Here is a 26,085-nt window from a genome sequence, read left to right on the forward strand (position 1 = left end):
TGTTTAAATTTTGGTACAGCAAGTAGAATGAGGCCACTTTGGCTCATTTACTCATTTAGATCAATATTAGAAAAACTCCCCCTTCCAAATGGCATTTTAATTGGAGTTAATTTCACAAATTAATTTGGGGAAAGTAATGCTTTTAGAGATATTTTTGTCACCCAAGGTAGGGTACTCAATCTCCATTTACTTAAAAAATTTTTCTTACATAACTAAGAAATTGTGTAGTTTCCTTCATAGGAGTTGCACATATTTCTTACTAAGTTTATTTCTAACTATTTTACATTTTTGCGCTTATGTGGGTGGGTTCCATTTTCAATTAATTTTGTTCCAGTTATTATTGGTATAATAAAATCTAGTGACTTGGAAATAATATTGTGTAGATATGTCAATATGTATCTAAGTTTTAAATAATTTGAGTTTTTAGGAAGATAATCATATTATCTAAAGAGCTAATTGGGGCGCCTGGGTGGCGCAGTCGGTTAAGCGTCCGACTTCAGCCAGGTCATGATCTCGCCGTCCGTGAGTTCGAGCCCCGCGTCGGGCTCTGGGCTGATGGCTCGGAGCCTGGAGCCTGTTTCCGATTCTGTGTCTCCCTCTCTCTCTGCCCCTCCCCCGTTCATGCTCTGTCTGTCTCTGTCCCAAAAATAAATAAAAAACGTTGAAAAAAAAATTTTTAAAAATAAAATAAAATAAAAATAAAGAGCTAATAAATTTCTCCCCGACTTACCTAATGCCTATACTCTTTTTGGCCACTTGATTTGAGAAAAATTATCTATTTTATTAAATACTCTAACTTCTCTAGATGTTACACAAAAGATATATTTTATAGATTACTAATATATGTTATTATTGATATGTGACAGTCTACAAAGTCACACCAAACTTTAAATTATGGCCCTCAGAAATATATTTCGCAAAAGAATATGGTATAATGGAACAATTTTTAACTTGAAAGTTGGGATCCTCTGTTCTAACCACAGCCCTGCTGCTAATTAACTGTATGACCTATGAATTTTATCAAACCATATCTGTCCCAATTACCTCTGTGGAAATGAAATACAAAACTGCTTCTTAGCAAGTCTCAGTTCTTTTGAGTCATAAACCCTTTTGGAAAGTGAATGGAAGCTATAGTTCTCTGATCAGAAATTCATACCTGCATATAAATAGATTGCATAAAGTTATAGTCTGTATATTCCATGATGCTTTCCCATGGGTAGCTGATAAACAAAACAAACGAAAATGCTCCAGTGCTAGATAATCTCTAAGATTGTTTTCAACCTGGAGAAGATTTAGTTACAATTCCTTTAAGAAAACTGCTTTGCACCTGCAACTTGGGTGTGTTGAAGAAATAATACCTTAGTCTGTTGACCTATCTTTCACCATTCATGAGACTCAGTCAGAACTGCCCTAACTCGTGAGTAGAACATTTTTTCATCTTTCTGTTCTTTCCAGGTTTTGTACCATTTGAGTGTAATTGTATTTTGTACAATAATATACATGCTACAACAATCCTCTCCTTTAATCCGTTTCTTCTGAAGGTTCTTAACCATTGGAGAAGTTTAGCCACAGCCATGCACTGTCAATTTTGTGATGCAGACAAACTCAATAAACAATTTCACTTTACGTGCAACTTTATAGAAATGTAATGATTTCTTAAATTGAGAGAAAGCACTACCGCTGTCTAGATTGGATACATAAATAGGTTGTGATTAGAAGGTCCAAAATTTCATTTCTGGCTTAATCTCTAAGGGATAGTCAGATGCAAAGCTAACTTCCTAATATCTTACAACTTCGGTCATTTGGACAGCGTTCTGATTAGCCCAGCTTGTGAGGCCCTTCTCAATACGGGCTCTAACACCAACCAGCATTTCTCGTCAACCCCTGCACTCAGCAGCCTTACACAATTGCGTTGGCTCCAGTTGAGTTACTATTTCATTCCAGCCAACCTTGGTTCATAGATCGCAGGATGTTAGTGTAAGGAGGAGCCCGAGAGAGAAATATTCTAAACCTCTAATTTTACTTAGTTGCTTGCTTCTCATAATGTACTGGGAAGAAGAGTGGACTGGGAGTCATGAAATTAAGAGTCCAGTCCGGGCTCCAGTCTTCATATTTCTTCTTGGTAAAATGAGATGGTCAGAACAGGTGATCTCCAAAATCTTCAGAACATCAGCTTACTTCTTTTTTTTTTTTTTTAATTTTTTTTTTTTAACATTTATTTATTTTTGAGACAGACAGAGAGAGAGAGCATGAACAGGGGAGGGTCATAGGAAGAGGGAGACATAGAATCTGAAACAGGCTCCAGGCTCTGAGCTGTCAGCACAGAGCCCGACGCGGGGCTCGAACTCATGGACTGCGAGATCGTGACCCGAGCCGAAGTCGGACGCCCAACCGACTGAGCCACCCAGGCGCCCCAGCTTACTTCTTTTTTATGCAAAGAAGAGGGATACAAAAGACTTTCGACGGAGATTTTTCTACTCTAAGGTATTTCTGAAGATAGAAATACATATTTCTACTTCGAAAAATATGTGAACTGGTTTTTGTGGTTTCTAGCCCTTGCTCCAAAGAGACGGTAGGGTTGACCTGATGTGTGTGTTTTTGAAATTACATTTTAGTCTATATATTCCTTTCCTCAAGTCCACGTATAATATTTTTGCATTTCCAGAGCTGAAGGGTAAAGATAGTATTTTTAAGGAGTAATAGAAAATAACCTGTGATTTCAATGGAAAAGAATCAGGTTGTCACTATTTTCCTTAAATTAGTTTTTTTTTTTTTACCTGTCTGTAGGTTGCCTCCATCACTAAATTTGAGAAGATTGAGGGGCAGGCACCTGGGTGGCTCAGTTGGTTGAGCATCTGACTCTTGGTTTTGGCTCAGGTCATGATCTCACAGTTGTGAGATCGAGCCCCTGTGCTGAACTCCATGCTTAAGATTCTCGTTATCCCTCTCTCTGCCCCTCCCCAGTAAGTAAGTAAGTAAGTAAATAAATAAATAAATTTAAGACGATTGGATCTAGATAACAGTTCTTCCGAATAGCAACCCTTGCTGAGGCCTCTCCCGTCTTCCCAGTAACTTTTATGTGAAGACCAGGATAAAGACATCTTAAACGTCTTAACCATCACTGAAAGTTAGGGTCAACCACTGATGCCCTAGTAGAAGAAACAGGAAGAATTTCCACTAACTGACACATAAATAGGTTTGGATTTCAAAACAAAACCCACAGACCCCGTGAGCTTTTTGGGGGACCTACACAAGGAAGCCCTTCTTTCCACACTCATACTTTGCCCTCTGATTCTGAGAGCACAGGTCTGTAAGGAGATGGAGGAGTTGGTGCGCACACATCGCTTTAAAGCAGAATGCAGCTCTGCCAGGCTCAGTGGCTTTTCTGTCTCATCCAAGATTAGGAGAAAGGTTCCCATCTTAGAGATGAAGGCCACGGAAAGGAGGTACTACGATGGCAAACTGCCGATATTAACCCTTAAGTAGAAAAGTACAGCTGAGATGGGCTTCTGAAAAATTAAATGCCACCTGCAAATAGAATTGAAAATAGTACACATACCTTACAAATCACACAAACCGTGGAACCTGCAGAAAAAGACAGGAAAAAAGGAAGTATGGAGAAAACACGAATGTAAGAAATAATAGACTAGTAAACCTGATTTTAATGAAAATTTAGTAACCTGGGGAAAAGGTCAGGTTATTTCAAGTGAAGAACTCAGGATACAGATTTCTATGTATTATACGATTCCTGTTTGGGATAAAAAGTGAAATACGCACACGTGGACTAGAAATAAGTTCAGTAAGTAGTGGAATTATTTGCAAACGTTTTTTCTTTACATTTTATTTTTAATATTTTTTTTAACTTTTTTTATTTATTTTTGGGACAGAGAGAGACAGAGCATGAACAGGGGAGGGGCAGAGAGAGAGGGAGACACAGAATCAGAAGCAGGCTCCAGGCTCTGAGCCATCAGCCCAGAGCCCGACGCGGGGCTCGAACTCACAGAGCGTGAGATCATGACCTGAGCTGAAGTCGGACGCTTAACCGACAAGCCACCCAGGCGCCCCTCTTTACATTTTTTTAAAAAACTTGACTGACATCAAATTAATATCTAGCTTACATTTATTTAGTAAAACTACACGCATGGTCCAGTGCTTAATATATTTGTGTACATTATCTCATCCGATTTTTTGTTGCATTTTCATGAGGCAGATATTTTCAACCCCATTTACAAAAGAGAAACCAAAGCTTGAGAAGTTTGAGGTGTCCTGGAAATTTCTTTTTTAAATAAAATACTTTTTTACATCCAAAACATTTAGAACAAATGTCGTAGACACCACTGGAAATTATACCTTTAATCTTTTACCATATCTGCTTCACTTGTATTTTTAAAATAATACAGTATTACAGATAAAGCCAAAACCCCATGACCCCCTAACTCGCGTCTGCTCCCTCCTTACTAAAGTGGATGCATAATCTTTTCTTAGATGCTATTTTTTTGCTACCCAAGTGTATTAGTAAAACAATGTATTACTTCGTCTTGTTAGCTTCCATATAAATAAACACAAATAGAAGTCATAGTAGTAATAGTAGAAGCAGTAGTAATAATAATAGCAGATAATTAAGGAGCAGGTAGTGGTGGGTGTTAGTAATAATACATTTTTCCATTATCTTATTTGGTAGTGGTGATATTTCTGTTCTTTCCCCCGATCTTCACAACAATTATTACCAATGGTTTTAAATTTGAGAAAACTTGGGGGCAGGGAGGAGCAGAGGGTTAGAAGTAGTGTCTTGTTCCAATTTCCATTTCCCTCAGTAAGTAAAATAGAACATATTGTCTCCCCCTCCCCCACTTTTTTTTTCTTTTTTGGCTACTACAGTCTCCTCTTTGGGAATGAGACACTTAGCTTATTAATTTGCAAGTTCTCTTCTTTCCTAAATAACTTATTTGATGCTCTGTATTTTGAAGTGTTAGAGTCTTTAAAAATTATTACCCACTGTATATGTGACCTCTGAAGTTAAGTGTTACTGATTTCAAATTACATGCATTCATTGCCACAGAATGTGGTGTCTATGACACTGATTGTTCAGTATTTGCTGAAGCTCAATTTGAATATATTTTTTGTGTGTTCGGATAGAACATGCATGTGTTTTTCTGCATATAATTTTGCGAGGTTTTATATATGTCAACTAGGTCAAGATTCTGAATTTAATTATACATATATTATAAATCTTTATTAACTATTTTCTATCAAATATACACAGAAATTTTATTTGGTGCTCTTTCAGATCTCTGTTCATTTTCCACGGTGTCTGGTTTCCTTTTAATAGTTCCTAGTTCCTTATTTTATGTCCATTAGATCAAACTTCTGAATTGAATTTATGCATTTTAAATATATTATCTTAATTGTATTTCCCCATCTTTATTTTATTTTATTTTAATTTAATTTTAAAGTTGATTTATTTTCAGAAAGAGAGAGCACGAGCAGAGGAGAGGCAGAGAGAGAGAGGGAGAGAGAGAATCCCAAGCAGGCTCCACACTCTCAGCATGGAGCCTGATACAGGACTTGAGGTCATGAACCACAAGATCATGACCTGAGCCAAAACCAAGAGTCCTCCAGATGCTTAACCAACTGAGCCACCCAGGCCCACCGCCCCCCATCTTTATTTAATTAATTCACATCCATTGTGTGTTAGTTTTCTTATCACCTAATTCTTGCAAAAGGTGAACTATTTTCTCATGTAATTTTTTTTCATTTTTATTGTCAGCTCATCTTCCATAGGGCTTCTTTCTGTAGAAATTCTGTACAGATTGAGGTATGGGAATATACAGAATTTTGATTGTTATTTTGTTTGCTTTTGCTAAGGACAGTAAGATTATCTCTTTCCCTAGGATCAAATTCTTAAAAATTTCTTACATTCAGGGCACCTCATGGCTACTGTATGTTCAGACACAAATGTATGCAAGGCACAAGTCTGAATTTTAAAAGTTTCTCTCAAGAGACTACTTTTTTCAGACTCAAACTTCCTTGTAATTCCTGTAAACTGTTGGGTAAATTATTTCTACCATTCTCCATGCACGCGCCAAGGTTGTATGCCAGGTGTCATTTCCAGCATTTGTAGGATTTAAGTGCTCTCTCCTGGGCCCGCATGGGTATGAAACTCAAACCCACTGACATCAGTACCTCTGGCTAGGCTGCCTATCCCTCTCTCCCTGTCAGCTTTCAAATTTGCTTCTCCTCATTTTTGCATATGGAGATGTCACTTCTCCTTCTGGAATAATATATATATTACCAGCATTTCTGGGTGTTTATATCAGAAAGGCTTACACATTAGCCAAGTTCATAATCTTACCAGAACTATGGTATCAATTTCTGCCCCAAAGAATCTAACCTAAATGCCAGCGTGATTTCATTGAATGTTTTCTTTGAAGTATAAGAACGGTTGTAATCTAACCCTAAGAAGCCAATTGAATAAGGTTAATTGCTGAAGACCCTATTCCTACTTATAATGCCTTTATAGGGGAAAATCATTTAAACATAAGCTTTCAAATCTCCAATCCTTCAGACAGAATTGTTCAGTTACTGGGAAAGTAAATTATGCTGCTGTCTAGAGAAGACATCATCAAATGTGCTTAATATAGAATTATTTCTTTCTAGCTACTATATTAATCATATTCTTTTGGAATAGTTGACAGTTTAATGTACTGCTGATTATTTTCCTAAGACACTATAGATATAGAGAAAAATAGGGTAGAAAAAGAACTGAGTCTTGGAGATTGTTGCATTTAAACTCTACGAGGTTTTCAGTATTTACTATAAAATATAAATATTTGTTGAGGCCCAAAGAAGGACAATGCTATGGGCTGCAAGCAATACAAAGAATTGGAAGTTAGAAGCCCTGCCTGACAGGAGCATACTCTCTTAGAAAGTCAAGAGGTAGACCCAAAACTACACAAAAATTATTTTTTTTTTAAATGCAGGTTTGTTGTACATTTGCACAGGCAAAAACTTCCTAAAAAGTTTAGAAAAAAGTAGAAGTAATTTTAACTGAATCTCTGTGAAGATGGCATTGGAGGTGGGCTTCAAAAGGTGAAGACTATTTTGGTGGGGAACATTTAGAGAACATTTAGGTGAGAGGCATAGCGTGAATAAATTCATGGAAGTATGAAATCTCACAATGCATTTGAGGAACAGTTCGTGGATGAGTTTGTGCGGGGTAGAACATTCTTGAATAAAATAAAATGCCAACAACAGGATGGAGCATAGAATACATGGGTGAAGAAGGCCAGGTACTAAACTAAAGGTTACTGAAATTAAATTCTGAAAAAGGTGGAGAATACAAGGCCTATGTGAAAGAATCAACCATGACCAAACTCCAGCTCCAGTATCTGATTTTTCCAGAGAATTTGGGAGCGGGGATTTTTTGGCATTTAAACACTGGCAAATGATTCAGAACTTGAAAAGCACAGGGTAAGCATAGTGCAAATAAATGTGGACCCGATCCAGTCCATAGGTCACCGATTTGCTTTTTCAGACACACAATGAGTAAAAAGAGAGATAAGACCAAAATAATGGGTTGGAGTCTTGGCCACGATGTACAGATGGGATCTCTAAGACAGAAGAGACCAGAGAAGGTGTGACCTGATTGATAGACCATTTTAGGAATTTTATTCCAAACTCAAAAGGGAGAAATGCAGACAATACTCTTTGTGATGTTTGCCAAACTGTTTGGTCCAGCTGTACATTTATTTGCATGAAAGGGAATACACATGCTATTTTTAGGAGATTGGTCTCATGCTTTATACACTTGCACTAATGAAAAGTTTCCTTCTGTTGGGTACCCTAATTGTGTGATTATTTTTATAAAGTGGTATTGAATCTATAAAGAATTTCCACTAAGCACTAGTTCCATTTGAGATTTTAACAAACATGACTGTGAGTTATAGATACACGATAGGAAATAAGAGATAACTAAACATTTTATCTAAACCAATTAGACATCTGGTATAAAAATGTGTATACCTCTTTTCTCCTTTCTTGTCATGCGTGTATGTGTGGGTGTTTGCTTTGTAGTTAGGGTTTCTCTAACTAGCCACAAACAGAAAAAATAATTAAAATGTGCTTCATAGTCTAAGACCCTACAGAGGCTACTGTTAAAACCTCCTTGCTGACATGTCGTTTACTTGGATAGGAATCTATTGGTTTTGTTTTTTTCCACTGACATTAGTCAGGAAAAAAGACAAATCCTAAATTTAATTCCTCGGAAACTCAGAGACCAGAACCCTGTTCAAGATAGAAATGATTTATGAAGTCTCTGTAAAAGTGGTAGATTTGTTTCCCTGTATATTTGTCCATGCCCCTGTCCTCTACACAAAAATTTAGACTGGCAGAGATTGGATACCAGAAGATTCACTCCATTGAAATACTAAAGACAGAAATAAAAGTTAATGTCCATCAAGCTTTATGCAGCTTTCAAAATCTATATCCATTGTCTCTTTTGAAGACAGCGAAAATTAACCTTTGGCTGGACAGCTTCCTGTGAACCTTTATTTGATGCCAAAGGATAAGATGTTATACGATGCTTTTTAAGAATGTGAGTTCTAGGGGCACCTAGGTGGTCCAGTCGGTTAAGCGTATTGATCTTAGTTCAGGTCTTGATCTCAGGGTCGCGAGTTCACACCACTCGTTGGGCTCCGTGCTGTTGGGGGTGAAGCCTACTTAAAAAAAAAAAAAAAAAAAAAAAAAAGATCGTTAAGTTCTAGATTCAGACTTCAAAACCGGGATCCTCTAGTCATTGTCTGTGTTGGTTTACGTATGTCACTTACCTGTCTAAAGCACTATCTCCTCAAGTGTAAAACGGAAACAGAATTAGCAATTTCACCAGGTTATAATGAAGATTAAATGATATAAAGTAATTATGGAATGCTTAGTTCGTGTGAATGGCTGTTGGCTGCCCTGGCTACTGCTGTTGTTTCAGCTACCATTATTTCTATTATTGACACATGATATTTTATTAAGGTCATGACCATGGCAGCTCATTTTGTTCTCAAGAAACTTCATGTACTTGATTTTCAATGTTGAAGCCAGCACCCAAACTGCCTGCAGTCTTTACTGAAAATCTGCTGCTGATGGTCAGAGATTACAGGCTTATTTTTAGCAGAATTTCTAGCCTGAAATGGAATTCTGTCAAGGTTGGCTTTTTTGAGTGTGATGCACAGAAGGGTGGTATTTCTAATTTTATCATTTGCTCATAAAATCATGTTTTTAGTGCTAGCTAATCCCATTAATTTTTAAAATATATTGCTTTAGGTTTATAGGTTGCAAAGCTATTCTGTGGCTGAAATGGTATATCTTAGAATAGGTGGTGACTCTGACCCGCTAGGAAATAACCGATGAAATGGCTTTAAAGAGTAAACTGGCAAGATTTAAAAACATATCATAATTGGGGCGTCTGGGTGGCTCAGTAGGTTGAGTGTCCGACTTCGGCTCAGGTCATCATCTCACGGCTCATGGGTTCGAGCCCCGCATCCTGCTCTGTGCTGACAACTCAGAGCCTGGATCCTGCTTCAGATTCTGTCTCCCTCTCTTTCTGCCCCTTCCCCACTCGCTTTCTGTCAGTATCTCTCCCTCTCTCTCTCAAAAATAAATAAACATTAAAAAAAAGACATGTCATAACTGAGGAGACATGATTCCTGTCTCCAATACGGTGTTTTATATGTTTCATACAGAAAATGTTTGTCCATAGCAATGCAAATATATTTGCAAAAATCCAAAAATAATACCATCATGTAATAGGATTCTGAAGAGTCAGATCTTCTTAAATGAATAATCCAGTATTATTTTGTTAACAACTAAACATATGTGACTGCTGTTTTTCTGTAGACAACATGCCTGATGAATGGTGTAAGCAAGTCATGTTATAGTAGTTATTTTTTTTTAACTTTATTTAGTTATTTTGAGAGAGAGGGAGAGAGCAAGCGTGAGTGGAGGAGGGAGAGAGAAAATCCCAAGTACACTCCATATTGTCAGCACAGAGCCCAAAGCAGGGCTTGAACTGACCAACCGTGAGATCATAGCCTGAGCCAAAACCAAGAGCCCGAGCTTAACCAGCTGAGCCACCCAGGCGCCCCAGTAGTCATTCTTTACAAATGTCATGGCCATATTGGGTGTGTGTGTGACAGAGAGAGGGGGGAGGGGGACAAACAGCAATTCACTGCCACTGCCAACCTAGAGAATTTTGCATTCTTTAAAATTGGTGAATTAAATACTTTTCATTCTTTGGGAGGGAAAGATTCCAACTTTGGGTGGCAAGCTCAATGGAATTATATTAGGGAAAGTCTCTATTTTCCATGAGTCAATAATTGCATTGAGGTACCAATCAAATAATTAAAAGATCTTTATTTGACAAAATATTGAATTGATTTTGATGAGGGCAGATGTTCTGATCCTACTATTTTGAACCTCACATTTTTACTAACCCTGTGGATATCTGTTTGTGTTTCTTGACCCCTAAGCACATTTCCACTGTATATTTAGTAATACAGACATTTTCACTAAAAGAGCAACATTTCTGATTCTCATCTAGAAGGTACTTGCTAGAACTTCCGGCACAAATTTAATTTTAAATTAAAATTTAATTTTAATTAAATTAAATTTGCTTAAATTAAAATTTAATTTAATTTAATAAATACCTATACAGCAATGTCAAATAATTTCTTTCCATTTCCTTTTTAAAATTGCGACTGAAATTATTTTTACCAAGGTAAGTTCTTTTCTACGTAAACTTTATACCAAAGATTTAATTCATCAATCAGGTTTTTTTCAAATTCCACATCAGACAGAATGAGTTTTCTTTTGTGACATTTCTAGCAAGTCCAGTTTTCTCAACACAAGTTTTAGAGAACTAATTTTTATTAAGATTTTATTTCTGGGGCGCCTGGATAGCTCAGTCAGTTAAGTGTTCAACTTCAGCTCAAGTCATGATCTCACGGTTTGTGGGTTCGAGCCCCTCACCCACATCTGCCTCTGCACTGACTGCTCAGAGCCCGGAGCCTGCTTCAGATTCTGGATCTCCCTCTCTCTCTGCCTCTCCTGCTTGCACGCTAATTCTCTCTCTCTCTCCCTCTCTCTCTCTCTCTCAAAAATAAATAAACATTAAAAAATTTCTTAAAAATATTTTATTCTTCCATCATTCATTGGTCAATAACAATTTTACTTTGTGCCGCTTTAGCTATTGTGAATTATATTTTTTTCATTATTTCTACCATGTCTAATTTGTCCCCAATCAATGTTTGCTGTCTTCAGTGTTCCTAAAAAATGTTTATTTTCAATCAAGTCATTTTGTTTTGGGAACTAGCCAGTTTGAACATGCTCGGGTTTAAATATCATCAACTGCTTTTGTTCCATTTCTACTAACCATGCTTACCGGATAGCATAATTAAAATATGTTTGTTTCTTTCAACAAGGAGCAAAGAGCATGAGGTAGAACAGTGAAGGCATCTAGATGGAGAGAGGCACCGAATGTCAAATCCAAACAGTGGGTCAAAATATCCTTCAAATGTTTAGACACTTTAGTGGAATCAATCAGGAGTCATTTGGTTTTGCTAAGTGATGGTGATGCCTCAGTTTATTTTATTATCTGTCTATATTAATGGATCACTTTATTCTAACGCCCAAATTTCCCCACTGGCATATGTCCATTTTTAGTTATATACATGATATAAGATGAAAATTAATTGTCAACTCATCTTTCAATTTAGAGAGCAAGTTCGTTTTGGAATAATCGAGTTATTTCTGGCAAAATGATGGAAGACTGCAAAAACAGGTGAACAGGATTCAGCATGTTAAGCAGTGATCATACCCCAGGCACCGTGACAGATGTGATAAATTTATCTTCCTCAAGCCTCTCAACAAACAAGAAGGCATTTTTAGTTCCTTTTTTAGTTGAGGAAGCTGGAGTTTAGAGAGCCTGCTTCCCTGAAGTCAGATTGTTAAGTAGTCATGGGTCTGCCGTCGAAGCCATTCTGCCAACCCAAAGCCTGTTTTGTATTCATGACAAGTGTATCTATTCTGTGGTCTTTATGATTGAGAAAGATATGCTTTATCGCTTAATAAATATGTATTGAGTGCATATTAGGTGCCACACCCTGAGCTAGGCTTGGAAATCAAGTGTGTGAGACAGACGATAATTCCTACCCTCAAGAAGCAGCGGTCTAATGGGAACTGCAGGCAGATAATCAGATGAGATTAAAATGCAGTCAGGCCTCCAGTGGCGAGGGGTGGGAAACAGGGCTAAGGGATGGAGATGAAAAATTGATTACATAGATTACTGCAAAATGAGAGGGGAGACAAATAAGACCTAAATGAAATCACTGGAGGTGCGAGAGTTTTGCAAGATCTTTAAAGGTGTTTGTTAAGTGTTGCATCATAGTGATGATGATTCGTAATGATTAGAAATTATAATCTAGATACCTGTGTAAGGCTTGAATGCCAACAACCTGAACCCTTCAGTATGAGCCTCTCTGAAGACTGAAAAGTGTTTCTCCTTCTACATGTATTGAGTTTTGTCAGAACGAATGACCCTGAGATGAATCCCAAAAGGTTTCTCCAGCACTTTCTCAAAGCCACAGTACCTATTGCCTTATTGTTTCTTCAGAAGTTATTTCTAGATTTTAAGGATGTGCATTATCTTTTTGCATTATAAATATTCTCAAAATAAAGTTGAACTCCTCCTCTGAATCTAGCAAAGAATTATATTAACTTCATCCCCATATTGTGATTTCCTTGTCTTTCTCTTTCTCTCACACACATAGCCACACACATGCATATCCATAGGGGGAGAATGATTTGACAGTTTTTCCTGTTGATTTATTCAGAGGCTTAACATTCTTGCCACAGTATTATCCATTATATGAAATATTAGTCCTCGATGTAGCAGTTTAAACCCAGCTTCTCTTTTGGTGGATTGCTTTTGTTGATTTTTGATTTCTTGGAAGAAAAGAACGATATTTTTAAGTTTGCAAACTTGCAGGTTAAACGTACTCTACATGACTTTCTGTCTCGTACCCTTCACTCCAGCCAAATTGCATAAATTCCTTTTCTCCGTATGTGCATTAAGTGTTCCTGGCCTGGTGCCTCTGCACTTTCCCTACATCTCTGTTCTTCTAAATCCTACTCATTCTGTGCAGTACAATTTGAATACTCTTCCTCCTTTAAACCATTTCTGATTGCTCCAGGAAGGGGCACTTAGTTCGAGCAAACATCCGCTATTATTAGAGTTTCCTAGTAGACTGCAAGGCAATGATGACCCAACTCCCTGACCTTTGCATCTCACGCAGCATCTCAAACACTATGCGTGGTCACTACCTATTTGCCAAGTGAGTGAATTAGTGAATTAATGACTTAGGGGCTATTGAGAGACTACTGAACAGGTGGAAGTAATGAAAGTAATATTTTAGTTTCCTGGGTCAAGAAAAGCTTCTCTTCAGGAGTGATGGGAGGTAAAGAAAGAGAATTAATCTGAATATACTCTTGGCTGGGACCTGGATGTGAGAACAGAGAGTTCAGGAACCAAGTGTTTTCATGAGGGTGCAGTTGCTGAGCAAAACAAACAAACAAACAAACAAACCTCCAAAACAAAAACTGACTACATTCAATTCTGAGACAAAACCCGAAAGACAGACATTAACAATCTGCAGGATGTTTGGAAAAGGAAAACCAAGCACAGGGAGTGACGTCATATGAACTTGAAAAAGGCAACCTCCTAAAGCGGGTGAAGTTGTAGCTGAGGCCTTGACAACTGGATTTTTTTAAATTTTATTTATTTTTGTATACGACATTTATTGTCACATTGGTTTCCATACAACACCCAGTGCTCATGCCAACAGGTGCCCTCCTCAATGCCCATCACCCACCCTCCCCTCCCTCCCACCCCCCATCAACCTTCAGTTTGTTCTCAGTTTTTAAGAGTCTCTTATGGTTTGGCTCCCTCCCTCCCTAACCTTTTTTTTCCTTCCCCTCCCCCATGATCTTCTGTTAAGTTTCTCAGGATCCACATAAGAGTGAAAACATATGGTATCTGTCTTTCTCTGTTATGACTTATTTCACTTAGCATAACACTCTCCAGTTCCATCCACGTTGCTACAAAAGGCCATATTTCATTCTTTCTCCTTGCCAAGTAGTATTCCATTGTGTATATAAACCACAATTTCTTTATCCATTCATCAGTTGATGGACATTTAGGCTCTTTCCATAATTTAGCTATTGGACAACTGGATTTTTAAACACTAGAAATGCTGCCATATTTTGGAAGAGTGGGGAACCAGGGGAGGCAGATTGGGCTCAATCCTAGTCTTAGAATCAGGGCTCTGACTACAGGGTATAACTCATGTGTTCCTGGGTCCTCAGCAGTTAGAACTGGAAGTCAAATCCTGCCTCGACCATAGCCTGGGCTCACTAGAGCCCTGGCTGCTTAGTTTCTTTCTGAGAGGACTTGCACTGCTCCTTCAGCTCTGCCCAGGCTTGCTGCTGCTGCTTCCTGCCATGTTTTCTCAGGGTGTTCTGGTACCTTGGACTTCCCTGTTGTCATTACTGCGTGCCTCTTGCTGCCTCTGTCATATGCCCAGAGTGGGACAGCTTTCTCCCTAACCTCTACAAAACCTGCCCCATGGCATTTGAAACCTGTTTCCCAGAAACTGGACTATAAGTATTTCAGAAGATACCATCCAATGAAAGCATAAACACATTTTCCCGCAAATTGTTAGGGTAAGATTTAAGCAAATGTGCAAATAAGCTATGTACTGTATGTACTTTGATTACAATATGAGTTAAACCAACTTTTGTATGCCAGGCTGGAGACTAAACCATCTTTTGCCCCTGCTTCCATTGCTTTAAATCCATTAAAAAGGCATTATGGTCGCCAAATAATGAATATGCATACAGAGTTGGTGTCTGTGGGTGAAATTAAAAGTTAGATGCCGGTGAATGGAATGGTTAAAGCCTGATTCAAAGCTTAGCTTATTTAATATTTTTAATAAGGTCTAAAAAACTATGTAGGAAAGTGGGTTTTCAGAAGAAAAACAAAAGCTGTGTGGTCTTTAATTTCTCCACAGCATGGGTCTGACCTATATAAAGTCTCTTGCAAAGTCCACAAGAGAATGTAACCAAAGAGTTCTATTCCTGGAAAATGAAGCCTTGGGGACTTGCTGAGAGTTCAGTCTATGGTTCCAAAAAGCTTTCACATTCCCCAGGCTTTTGCATACACTGACCATGAACACATCAATTCCCGCCAACAGCCTTTGGAATAATAGCTAGGGCTTCTGGTAGGGGTGGTGGGGAGGTGAAGAGTGTCACAAAAGTTTCCATGCTCAAAATAAAAATGACGCCATGTCTCCAGACCACATGTCCTTGATAATGGTGACTATAAGCAAGTGATAGGGACCAGGTGGAAGTGAACAGCAATTACAGAGAAAAGTCAACTGGAACAGCCATTCGTGTGAAAGAGATTAAGTGAATCAAGAGTGTGTTAATACCCAAACTTCGACCGACAAGAAGGATCAGGAGGTACTATGGCATATTAACAGGTGTAAAGACTCAAAATTCAGACAAACCCAGATCGAAAAGCTGGTCCTTAGCCTTAACATGTGTCTACTCTTGATCATGTTTGATTTAGCCTAACACTTTAATATCAACATTTCAGATTATAACCCTTGGCTCTTAGAATTGGAAGAGATTGTTACACGATATAAGATTAAATTAAATAATATATAAACTATTCTGTGCCTTGGGCGATCAGTGTGTGGTCTTCAGCTACAAAGGCACAAACAAGAGTACTACAACACACTCTTTGTACCGTAACAAGCCAAGTAACAGCAAAGCAGATCGATGACAAAATATTCTGAGCCTACATCCTATCCATTTTGTATTTTCAGTACCTCATGATGAGAAGTGGCATTTGTAATACCAATGGCGCAAAATCCCTGATCTGCAAGAATGATGTGATTGTGTATGTTATTTCTACTGTGTTCATTATTTTCTACTGATGGAAATGAGATGCTGGGTTCGTGTTTTATACCGATGTACAGTTATGAAGGCTTTTAGAAGTCTGTATTACTTTCAGTGAGACAGAAAACCTTCAATCCTTTCAAACCACAGCAGCAACAAGAATAGCTCTTTACTAGTGCTTGTTGTGTTTAGCATTCTACTAAACCCTTTATGTGAATTGGGTCACTTGACGTCACAACAGCCTATGAGGTGAGGTACTGTCATGTTCTCCATTGTAGCAAGAAGGACACTGGGCCCGAAGAGGATGAGTAACTTAGCCAACATCACACAACTAAGTAGTACTTTCCTATCCTGCGTTGCTTGCCTTCTGGGTCACCCAGGTTTACTACACTACCTGGTCTGACACATTTCTCTGTTGTCCTGTTTCTCTTCTGCATTCCTCCCACATATCTTGTTCCTCGATTCATTGCCCTGTGCCCTCTATTCTACTTCGCATTTGTAAAACTCTGCATGCCACCTCTGGGTGTCTTGGGCACACCCCTATCACCCTGTGTTTACTTCACATCCAACCACTCAGCCACGTGCTGGCTAAAAACTTATTTTGGAACACTCATGCAGATTCCCACCACGTATTCCATTCCCCATCAAGCCATCAAACAAAGTTAGTTACACGTTTCTAAATGCATTACTGGACATATGAGTCAGAATCAGCTCTTCAAATGGAGAACAAAAGCCGATACCTCTAAGTTGGTGTTTCATTTTGGAGACTTGAGCATTTCCTAGAAACTTGAAGAAACTGCCTTTGGAACAGTTTCAATACCAAGTGAAGGTATATAAAATCCAGAGGACTCTTTAATGAAGTACAGTAAAACCTTGGATTTTGAGTAACTTGTTCTGCGAGTGTTCCACAAGACAAGCATTCATTTCTAATAAATTTTAACTTGATAGGCGAGCGATGCCTTGCAACACGAGTAGTAAGTGACACCGAATGTCACATGATCACGACTGAGCCAATGGTCCCTGATATTCGCTTTGATATGCAAGTGCTTTGGATTACAAGTATGTTTCCGGAACAAATTATGCTCGCAAAACAAGGTTTACTGTATTTGAATGCAACATTCCAGCATATTATGAGGCTTAATTTATTTGAGTTACTTTTATAATTGAGATGTTAGAAAACATATCTCCTTTAATGCCTTTGGAAGAAATGTAATTAGAACTTTATTTTGAAGTTCTGCAAACCAGAGAAACTTGAGATTCCTTTTTAATGGATGTCAAAGCCTATCCTTCTAATTTAAATGACTGCCAGGCAAGTACTACCCCTGAGAAATGGTTTGCAAACGTGGGATGTGTCGATTCATTTTTCTTCCCTAGGTTTGCAGCAATTCTAAATCTTTGAGAGAAAGGAGAGAATAAGAAGGAAATTGGGAGCAGGTAATGAAAATAAACTTGAGCTTACCAATAAAGTAAAATAATTTGGCTGGATTCAATTATTTTTATCCTAAATTATTTTCTTGAGCTAGGTTTTTGTCCCTTGGCGCAAAGGATGAGTGCTTTGGATTAGAATTTTCTTCCTGAGTGACAAGTTGCCTTTGTAAATGAGTTCAGCCATGAATGTTTGTCTCACAAACTCATTAAGCCCTGAAAAACGTACTAATAATTCCTCAGGAAAAAATGCTCATGTTGAGGCAGATCTGAATTGTGAACTGTGAATTGTATGAGCATTTTATATAGGACAGTTAAAGGTAAATAGTTCATTGTTTGTGTTCTGTTAACTTAGCCGTGAGCCTAATCTTTGTTAGAATTTCCTCTATTTTTAGCCAAGATTTGAGAGGCATTTGGAAGTGTCCCAGCTGGTTGGAAACAGATGGCCTATACTGCCTCTTCTTAGGATCAGTCAGAAAGCTCTATCGTAGATGCCCAACTGTGACTTCAGGTTGTTTTACATTTCTTGTTCTTTCTGGAGTGTTTTTGTTTGGTTGGTTTGGGTTTGGTTTTGGTTTGTTTTGTTTAATTTTTTTGTTTATTTATTTTTGAGACAGAGAAAGACAGAGTGCGAGCAGGGGAGGGGCAGAGAGAGAGGGAGACACAGAATTCGAAGCAGGCTCCAGGCTCTGAGCTGTCAGCACAGAGCCCGAGGAGGGGCTTGAACTCACAAGCTGTGAGATCATGACCTGAGCTGAAGTTGGACACTTAACCGACTGAGCCACCCAGGTGCCCCAGTTTTGGTTTTGTTTCTTTGCTGCATGTGATGATGGTCTATTTTGGTAGTTTATCGTAGTATGTAATCTTTACATTCATTGCTTACGTGGAATGCTGTACCTTAGTATACTAATACTTCATATTTAAGTAGACTTTAGAGAACTGGCAAACTCCGGGCTGGTTTAGCACAAGTGGTGCATTTTTTTTCCTGACGGTACCAATATCACATAATATTGCTTCTGAGTAATTGTTCAGCGCTGGAAATAGAGCAGAAATGATACATGCATCAAGATGTGAACACCTTCCATCCTTATCCCATCAACATTTGCTGATGGGTCATCACTCAAATAATTAAAAACAAATAAAGGATGAATTATAAGATCATGGGTTATCACACAAGCATTTTACTTTCGGAAAATCAACCGTTCGTGAGGAAACGTCACAGGATCTTGTTTCGTCAAATCTTGGATCTGAGAAAGATTACTAAAAGATTACAGGAAAAGAGATTACTCAATCCAATCACCTCATCTTCAAGATGGAAAAATGGAAGACTAGAAAGGCTATTGGTGCATAAAGGATCAGACATCAACTAAATTAACGGCAAGGCCAAGATTACGACCTCCATTTCCTGACCCTAGGTCCAATCTCCACTCTTTTATGATTAATCTTTTTTGCTTCCGACTTTCACCACAAAAGTAGGTTACACCATTTCAGAAATGTAAGACACCTCTTAGTTTATGAGAACCAAAACGTGAGATCTGTGGAAACTCCAAGTAATGGAGTTCCTGGTCAAATTCGGACAGGACCCCAAATTTACTGATGGCCTTTTCCTTAGTGGAATCAACAAATCAATATCAAATATCACTGTAGCCTGGTGCCTTTCTAGTCTTATCCACAGTCACACCCTGAAATATGGGGATGGAGTGGAAGGTAGAGAGTGAGTTCTGGAATCTAAGTCTCTGAACTTCTCCTTAACTGTATTCTTACATTAAAATATAGAAAGTCCATAGTTTAGTTAGTAGTAATGTGCCAATGTTAATTTCATAGTTTGATAAACATTAAGATGCTAACATTAGGAGAAACTGGGTGAAGGGTACAAAGGGGATTGTTTGTACTCTTTGCAACTTTGGTATTAGTCGAAATTATCCCAAAATAAAAAGTTTGTTTAAATCAAAAAACAAACAAAACAGAAAACTGTAGTGGCAGGCACTAGCTGAACTTTAAGGAATGGAGATAAATATGTAGATATTTTAAGAGATAGTGAAGGGATGCCTGGGTGGCTCATTTGGTTGAGTGATCGACTCTTGATTTTGGCCTAGGTCATGATCCCACGATTTCCTGTGTTCGAGCCCCACATCAGGCTGTGCATGAGGAGCCTGCTTGGGATTCACTCTCTGTCCCTCTCCCACCTGCACTCTCTCTGTCTCTCTCAAAATAAATAAATAAACTTAGAGAGAGAGAGAGAGACAATGGAGATGAAATCTCAAGGTTTTTTTGTGATATTCTGTTTCGGACTAACAACTCTTTTTGAGTGTATAACAGTAAATACAATACCTCACACAAATCTTTGTCTTTCTGTTGCCTCACCATCACCACCCCCACCCCCACAAACCCACATAGACACATGCAGGCACTCAGGCTTCTGACACCCTTCTTGATATCTCTCAATCACCCCTGCAGCTGGGCGGGGCCCACAGATTAGCCGCTGGGGAGAGGCTAAGCAACCAGAGAAGTTCTCATGCTGTGCCCCACAATCATCATCTCCCACTGTTTTGCCTCTCCCAGCCAGACACCTCCCACTTTAGGACTCAGTGTTTTTCTACCTCTCAGCTGAATGAAGTCCAAAAGGATTAAGTATGGAGGGAGGGGAAGCCAATGTTAACCATAGTATTTTCTATGCTTGGAATTTACATTAGAAACCTCTTGATCCCTGTTGAAGTAATATTCAGGTTCTAAATACCATGTCATCCCATGTCTACATTGTGGATTATGTTTGGTAATTTCCTCCTCTATTTTCTCTGATATGATGTGTGCCTTTGGGGCACAATCCCCCCACGCTAAGCAAAAGAGGCCGCTGGAAATGCAAACTTATTTAATAACGGTTTCAACAAGCGCAATTAAAAAGATCATTTAAAATGATTACTTCTTTATAAGCAGTGTAGTATAGGGGAAGGATCATGGATGTTTAGTTAGAAAGGCATGGATTTACCTCTCAGTTCTAAAAGTCCCTAAAGACAGGAGAAAACTTCTGACCTTCTCTGTTGGACTCTATCAGTTTAGAAAAAAAAAAGGCAGAGTAGTTGTGATAGCTGTGTGAAAATATGTTATGTGAAAGCCTAGCAAAATACTTGGCATTTAGTAAGTGTTGGCTGCTGTCGCAAATGTTGTTGGTACTCTACCGTGCCCCCTCACTCTGTATGACTCCTATCCTTAGGATCTATATCTATGCCTGAGGCACTGTCTTGAGATGTAGAAGCCTCCTTTGCTACAGTCATGACCACGGTGGGGAAGTCATGCTCCCTTAGAGCCACCCTCAATCAATGATGGTTAATACTCCCCTGCTCTGACAGGGGGTATGTTCTACACTCCTCCTCGGGGTTCCCCCCGTGGGCTTAAGCTCCAGTTGCCTATAGTGATAGCTTGCTTGATTGGGCATGCTTCATTGGCTTCCTCCACTCTCTGTGTCCCTTCCCTACTGTCTCCTAAATATATGTGCTGGACCTAACACCTAAATAAATGACTTATAGTTAAAGCCATGCCTCAGGGTCTGCTTCTGGGGAGGCCTAACTAAGACTACTTCTTTCTTGCCACGTATGTACACCATAATAACAAATGGCATCTCGCTTGTAAAGACATTCAGCCACACTACAACAGTAGTATTCTTGGGCTTGTATGTATATTACGTGGGTATATGTATATTACGTGACCACTGTACATAGTGGTCAAGAACCTGGGCTCTGACAGCACACAGATCTGGATTCAAACCCTGACACTGCCATACTGAGCAAGCTATTTAATCATTTGGAGCCTTAGTTTTCTCGTCTTTAAAATGAGGATGATGATTTCTAAATGGTTATAATGATTAATGAAATAATGGATCAAAATGTGGATGATAAGCGTACCTATTCCATACAATTAGTGCCTGTAAGTGAGACGGGAGATGGACGGCCTTACTGGAGTGTCTGGAGCCCAGGAAGCCCTCGGTAAAATGTAAAGCGTGTGCCAACCTAGTAACAAGAAAACCCTGGCATGGCTTCCCTTCTTGCTTCTCGCCACACCCTAATGCAACATGGTTCATGCGTTCCAAATTAAGTAAAACACCATTTGGGATTATAGGTGTGATTATGCATGTGCTAATCCTCTCTCTCTTTTTTCTGTCTATACAAACACATCTTAACACACACATATAAATATGATTTAATAAGCTTATATTTTACCGGATACTTTTGCATATTACTAAGGTATTTTATGCGACCAAAGAAATTCACCATAGGCTTTCCTTAAATAACATGCTCCCATTCCTTTTATTAAATCTGAACTATCTGCTCACTTACCAAAGGCTAATCTGAACTAAACTTTTTAAGACTGCATATGTTGTATAAAGCAGGTCACACCTGTACAAACTGTGCACACGATATGCATAGTAAAAGTAAGTAAATTATTGTAGGGAGCCTAACGAGCAAACTAATTAGAAATTCCCATTCAGTGTTAGAAGTGTGTAATTAAGCAAAATACTGGGCCCATGGTAAGTATGCAGTGAAAAATATATGGATTGAATTGTGCTAAATTCCATGCTCTTCTGGGCGTGGTCATTAAGAGTCATTCTGTCCTGAGGCCCCTGGGTGGCTCAGTTGGTGAAGCTTCCAACTCTGGATTCTGGCTCAGGTTATGATCTCACTGTGGTGAGATCAGTCCTGCACCAGGCTCTGTGCTCTCTGCCCCTCCACCACTCACCTTCTCTCTCTCTCTCTCTCACTCTCTCAAAAAAAGGAGTCATTCTATCTTAAAATTTCTTTGTTTCATAAACCTACTCTTTTATTTATCTAATCAATTTTAGTAATGATAGGATTATTTTATGATATCTTTTGTCTTTATCAAATTGCAATGTATTAGTATATTTAGATTCTACTTTATGTTGTGTATGTGTTTTTCCTCAAAATGTTCCTTAGGAAAAAAAAATGAGCAGAAGCAGACAGACTGTTCTAGGACATCCCTTCCTTTAGAGATGAGTTTCTTCAGCATAAAAAAAGATTGGCTTCCAAATTGGTTAAACTGTTTCTTCTATACAGTACAGTGACATGTTGTCTTGTTACAGTGAACATGTGCTCTCATTTTGGACGAGCTGTTCTGTGAAAAAGTTTTATTTAGCCCACAGAGCCAATCCCAGGATTTGTGGGTGTTACCTCCTTTGCGTGTTACCAGGTTTTGTCATCATCATTATTGCTTTTGCTCCGTCAGCTGTAACACAGTTTAGTAGCAACCTTTCTTAAAAAACAAGATGTTTCTGAAAATAGACAGAACAGTTGGCTAGACGGAAAAGAGATATCAACAAAAGTAGGTCTGTTGTTCCTCTGTGTTTTGCGCCCTGAATCACTTCTGAGATAGCTTCACACATTGTAAATGAACAGGCCCTGGATGAGGATATAATCTAATATAATCTGTATGTCCTGATACAAACTTTCATCCTATTTGATTACAGAAATCAATCTATATGAAACTGATTTGCTTCAGAGAATTCTTCAGGATTTCACTTTTGTTCCAGTTAAGAAGTTCAACCAAATATATTGACTGGGTTTGTTTGCTTTTTTTTTTTTTAAGTGAGAAAACTGGGTTCCGTAAGGTAATGAATACCTTAATTGAAGATCAATAGGTGGGTCCAGTTGTTTCTTCATGGTCTGATGGTGCAGCTGATTCAGGCAAGAGGAAGTAGTAAGTAGCTCAGTTGTTTCTGGGTTTTTCTCTTCCTCTGTGCATCAGCTAAAACAGAAATTAGGTCATGCAATATTTACTCTCTGGGTAAGAGGACAGTTTTCAGCTTCCCAGTAATTAGCAGGAATGACCAATACGGAACAAAAGGACAAGCCCCTCTAATCAGTTCTTTGTCCAGAAGAAATAATACAGCATCCCTTTTAGAGCACAAGTGGGAAGACACTTGAGAAATACCAAGCCCACCAGCCATTCAGCATCCTGTGGTTCTCCATATTTGACGGCGTCTGGATCAAATGCCTACGGGGGCGCTATCCTGCAGAAATCGACATCCTGAATATGACAATAAATTCAGATGTTCTCTCTGCTTCCTGATTATGCCTCTGTGTCTGCACTCTCTTCCTACGGTGCATATAAATATACCAGTAATATTTTTTAAATGCACATGTGATTTGCTTTTGTGATATCTCATCAATTAATCTTGGATAAGTTGCCGTTATTTCTAAATCTTTTTCCATACAAGATTAAGCTACGTTCTATCAAATCACCCTTGATCACTTCATCCTCCCCCTCGCTTAAAATTCTAGAACAGATTTTTTTAATCTGATATGTATGAAAGGGCTTCAGGAAGCCATGAAATGACAAAATGAGTACAGAGTGGCCCACAGTCTCCACATGTACTTTGTTCTGGCCAAAGAATCGCGTCTTTCTTCAGATTCACAAATGGGCATATAACTCCGCCATTTTTTTCACGTTTATTTATTTATTTGAGAGAGACAGCATGAGCAGGGAAGGGGCAGAGCGAGAGGGAGAGAGAATCCCAAGCAGGTTCCACGCTGCTAGGGCAGAGCCCAACCTGCGGCCAAACTGAAACCATGTGATCATGACCTGAGCCAAAACCAAGAGTTGGGCACTTAACCGACTGAGCCACCCAGGCACCCCGTAACTTCCCCGGTTTTAAGAGCTGCTGTCATCTAGATTTTTCCCCTCTTATTTCTATTGGTTAGGAAATGCTAACCCCTACAGTAGTTTTTACTGAATACATGGAGTCACCACCTTCCTCTCCCATTACAGTTCAGTGCTGGGCTCTTATTTTCTCTTACCTTCCTGGACTTCTGTGCTTTCTCGTTCCCATGAAAGTAAGAGAAGCAAGAGAGAGAAAAGAGATACACTAAACCTCAGCCAGTAACAATGGTTGGCATTTTCCTATGTGGCACCTCCTTTAATCCATCGCAGCTCCACAACTTAGATAGTATCTCTGTTTTTCCAAGTGAGAAAAGTGGAGCTCAGAGAAGTTAGTCGTTCCTACAGCCTATAAATGGAGGAGCCCACATTTAAATCTGTGTTGAATCCAGTGTTGGGGAGGAACGTTATTTTTCTCTTCTTTTTTAGGTTCTTTGGCTGCCCTAATAATTATACTGATGTGAGACAGTAAAACCGAAGAAAAACAAATTTAATGTAGTACCTGTAGGAGTTTCACGTAGACATGAGAGGGTCAAAGACGGTCAGGCAATTGAGGCTTCGAGGCCATCCTGAGCTAAGGCCAAGGGGGCTTCAAAGGGAAGAAAGTTCATTGGAAGATGAGAAGAGCAAATGTTCAGAAAACAAATGTTTGCCATGCCATGAAGACAAATCTTTCTGATGTAAAAAGTTATCCCTGGTAATAGCTCTCTTCTTGGTACAGGCCCCCTATCTAAATTCTTTTAGGCTGTTGAGGGGGGAGTAAAAAGCTTCTTTTGAGTCTGTCAGGCCCCGATTGCCTTCAGCTCAAATAATTCCCATGCCCAAGTGGCACATTCCTGTGTGCCAGCCTTCCCTGAACCCCATCACTAGAGCATATTTCCTTCGCAAAGCCTTTCCAGACAGAGTATCTGGTCATAACTTACTAACAGCATCACTTTTTATAGCATGTCACTTACGTTTCATTATTATTCTCTATCGTCCAAACATATGTTCTTATCCTAGTACAAATTTACAAATGCACATATGTTGTGTTATCGTCTCAAGGCTGTCATATTATCTCATACGACGATAGAGTTCAAGAACAATTGATACATTCATTAACTCATTCACTTTTTAAAATAACAGTTATTAAACTTGACTATTGTTAGTGCTTTGCTAAGATCTGGAATAGCGGTTCTAAGCTCTATCTTCACATTAGATTCTACTGGGAACTTTTAAAAAATACCTGTACCTGGTCTTGGCAACAGAAACTTTGATGCGGTTAGTGGAGGTGGCAGAGGGCACAGCAGTTTTAAAAAACTTTCAGGGATAGGACCTGCTATCGCTGTTTAACAAGCCCTCTAGATGTTTCTGAGGCAAGCTAAGGGTTGAGAAACACTTTACTGAAGACACAGGATGAATAAGATGTAATGCTTGCCACAAAACAATTCTCCTTGGTCGCAAGGAATTCCCAGTTGTTTAAAATATGCATTTTAATTACCTAGCACAGTTCCATAACCTATAACTTTAGTTGATAATGACAGCATTATTACTACTTAAAAAGTGTGATGACCCTCATCCCTTCTTGGGCAGCCATTAAATGAAGCGTTTACAAGAAAGTAGCGGTCAGTGAATAACATCTCTTAACAGAAGTCTTATGAACCTTATGGGTTCAGCTGAATTGTCACAGTGGTTTGTAACATAGTCGCCTACAAAGAAAGAGAAAGAGAGAATTCTGAAATACAAAATCTTAAAGGATAAATGTTTCCAATGAAGGATTTTAACGTGGTGTTTGTGCTGTTTCCATTCTATTATCGTCAATGTCATGCTTGCTGTTTCTCATCTTTATTAATGTAGCTTTTTTTACAGCTTTATGACAGCATAGTTGACATACAATAAACTGCATGTACTTAAAGCTCTTAATTTGATCAGTTTGGGCTCACGTAGAGAGCAGTATTATAAAACAGCTGCGGGGGACATCCAGTTCTATTACAGGTACCTCTTAGTTGTGCG

General features: G+C 38.8%; 1 protein-coding gene across 1 annotated transcript in view; it reads left to right on the forward strand.

The window, feature by feature from the left end:
* KCNH8 (potassium voltage-gated channel subfamily H member 8) overlaps positions 1 to 26,085 on the forward strand; it is a 355,181-nt gene that overhangs the window by 255,843 nt on the left and 73,253 nt on the right. The window lies entirely within an intron of this gene.

The sequence above is a fragment of the Panthera pardus genome, unplaced genomic scaffold (genome assembly GCF_024362965.1).
Source record: "Panthera pardus isolate Hobbes unplaced genomic scaffold, ASM2436296v1 HiC_scaffold_16, whole genome shotgun sequence".
Taxonomy (NCBI): domain Eukaryota; kingdom Metazoa; phylum Chordata; class Mammalia; order Carnivora; family Felidae; genus Panthera; species Panthera pardus.